Raw genomic sequence first — 2,890 nt, 5'->3', positions numbered from 1 at the left:
CATTTATTTTTAGTTTATTTGTAAATTCAATATATACTGCACAAGCATCTATGTTGAATCATTTATTCACTAATTAAATTACGCACGAATAATATGATGACTCTGGTTTCTCAGAAATAGAGCCATCCCTTATAAATGATCTTCTTCACTGACTTACATCTAGTCATGCTCATGTTTTATGATGCCAGTAATTGTAGATCACAGCTTCTACTCCTTTTCATCCCTGTACTCTACATGAAGATACAGCTTAAATTCATACCTATCAAATATCAGACAGGATTTCACAAGATTCCATTAAAGCAAATTGCTGGATGTGGTACAATAATATGTGCAAACTTCTGCCATTCCAGGCTCAAGATGAATGATGACAGACCTGAGGCTAATCATTTTCATAATTCTACTTTATCTGCAGCTGTAAAAAAAAAAAAAAAAAACTAAGACAAAATATATCAATGATCTATTTCAAATACTTTTCAGGGGCACAATTTTGCAAGTAGTGTATTTATACATGCAATCACTGAGACAGGTAAAGCCTATGCATATTGAGAGTTGATTTTCTATATCTGTTTTTCACTTCATGCTTTAATTTGTTAGAATTACTGAGCCCCTTACAAAACCTGGTATTAATAATCACAATAATACAAGTTGGAAAACTAATTTATAATTAAGGAACCTGAACTCATAGTTGTTTTGTGAACTAATAGAGTTATATTCAATCTTAAATGTGAGAGGGCTATGTTTTCCTGTCTATAAATTGCCCAGGGGAGGAGATAGCCCAAGGTTATGGACATCTAGCTGATCATCTCAGGGATCTTGTAGGAGTACCAGGTATATCATCAATAACTTCTAGTGAAGCATCTGCTTGCGCTCAATGCAATACACAAATTTCAATATTATTGGCATCTACAGATTGCCTACGATAGTCCAGTCACTCCATTGCACGTGATATATAAAAAGGAGACTGTGTCTAGGCTCTTGTCTCAAAGGCCCCAAGTAGTAAAGAAAACAAGAAAACACATACAGGCTGATTTCATATGATTGATGCTTTTTTAGAGGCCACATACAAATAGCTGCTTTGGGGCTCATCTCTACATGAGGAGGGCGGAGAAGGCTTCCCAGATGAGAAGTGTGTAACATTCTTTTTTTTTTTTTTTTTTTTTTTGAGACAGAGTCTTGCTCTCCAGGCCCAGGCTGGAGTGCAGTGGTGGGATCTTGGCTAACTGCTAAAGTTCCATCTGCCAGGTTCATGTCATTCTCCTGCCTCAGCTTCCCAAGTAGCTGGGACTACAGGTGCCTGCCTCAATGCCCGACTAATTTTTTGTATTTTTTTTTTTTGGTAGAGACGGGTTTTCACCATGTTAGTCAGGATGTTCTCGATCCTCTGACCTTGTGATCCACCCACCTCAGTCTCCCAAAGTGCTGGGATTACAGGCGTGAAGATATCCAAAGAAGGGTTGTTAGATGAACCATAAGATGTCATCACAGAGGCAGTAGCAAATTAATACATTTGCACTTTTGTTAATTTGATCAATATGCCAGTCAAAGTTGACTTTTTAGATAAGTGTTTTCTCCTTATCAGTAAACCGTAGCATAAAACTTAGGGTCAAGGTTGACTTAGCATAAAAGAACAATACTAAAAGTCACCTTTTTTTCCCTCATCTTTCTTAGCATCCTGGTAGCTATAACTTATATGGATGAAGTAATTAATAAGGGCTTCACTCAACAACAATAACAGCTATACCTATCTATGTAAAACACAAATATAGAGCTGAACATTCCTAGTAGCTGGTTCCGGTGAGCCCATAGTTAAAGCAGATATTAGTGTTAACATAAATGTCCAGTGCTAAGCAATAAGTGATTTAGTAGGTACACAGAGAGGTGCTTAATAGCACCAGGGAAGATATGTCTACATGATCTCTCAGGTCCTATTTAAATCAGTGATTCTATGACTGTGTGAACTTTTGCATAGTTTATCTCTAGTCTATGATAGAAAGCAATAAAGAATTCACTTAAAATATAGAATAAATCCAGTTGGAGATATCCAGGCCACCTTTGAATTGCAAAGACACATTCACGCTGTAAACTAATTTTAACGTTAACATAGAGACTGGTTTCAGAATAATGCACGTGAGCCATACCCTATGTCTTCTTGAGTACATGGATTGGCATCACTGATCATGAAGAACGTGGATGAGCAAATCTAAAATCATTACTAACATCTTATTAAAGTTAGTTAATTGCTTTCATTGAAACAATGCTAACCCCAGTAAAACTAACTACAGTTTGAACAAGACTTAAAAATGTTTCTTGGTAAAGTTAAATATGGGTTACTATAATTAGGAAAGGCAGGAAAAGAGAAACCTGTTTTTACAAACAAAAGAACAATTTCATGTGAAGAAAAAAAGCTACAGCCTTTAAACAAGGAACATGGGAATTGAGAAAAAAAATGCACAGTACTTTTATTGTAAGAAAGAATGGAAACCTACTAAAAAGATCTCAAGATGGAGACTGTGACCTCGTCCAATATTAGGAAGAGTTAAACCTAAATGCCCATTACTTTACAATTTGGATATTTCAATAGTACTGTATCTTGTGGTCATTTATTCTCTTTGTTCCTTTATCCATTCCTCTTGATTGAATTAGGACTATTCTATGCATACTCAGTCAACATTTATTACATGTTTTATTAATGCTGGCTACTATACTACATACCGGAAGTGTTGAGACTTTCTTTATGTAGGATGAATAAACAACAGAAACACAATATGCAGTTACCACATGAAAGACAATTATATGTTGTCATTGAGCACAATTTCACCTTTCTTTTCATGTGATTTGTTGTTGCTGCTGTTAACCAGAGTAGGTTGATATAACTATACAGAATCCAGAG

At 35.6% G+C, this 2,890-nt stretch overlaps 1 long non-coding RNA gene across 1 annotated transcript in view; it reads right to left on the bottom strand.

Annotated features, from left to right (window-relative positions):
- Positions 1–405, bottom strand: part of LOC108517018 (uncharacterized) — a 15,151-nt gene extending 14,746 nt beyond the window's left edge. The window contains exon 1 of the long non-coding RNA XR_001881983.1: positions 260–405. This is a non-coding gene — a long non-coding RNA (uncharacterized LOC108517018). The remainder of the gene's footprint in view (positions 1–259) is intronic.
- Positions 406–2,890: the final 2,485 nt, after the last annotated feature.

Source organism: Rhinopithecus bieti, unplaced genomic scaffold (genome assembly GCF_001698545.2).
Source record: "Rhinopithecus bieti isolate Rb0 unplaced genomic scaffold, ASM169854v2 scaffold_37857, whole genome shotgun sequence".
In the NCBI taxonomy this organism is placed as follows: domain Eukaryota; kingdom Metazoa; phylum Chordata; class Mammalia; order Primates; family Cercopithecidae; genus Rhinopithecus; species Rhinopithecus bieti.
This window is presented reverse-complemented; position numbering and strand designations above follow the sequence as displayed.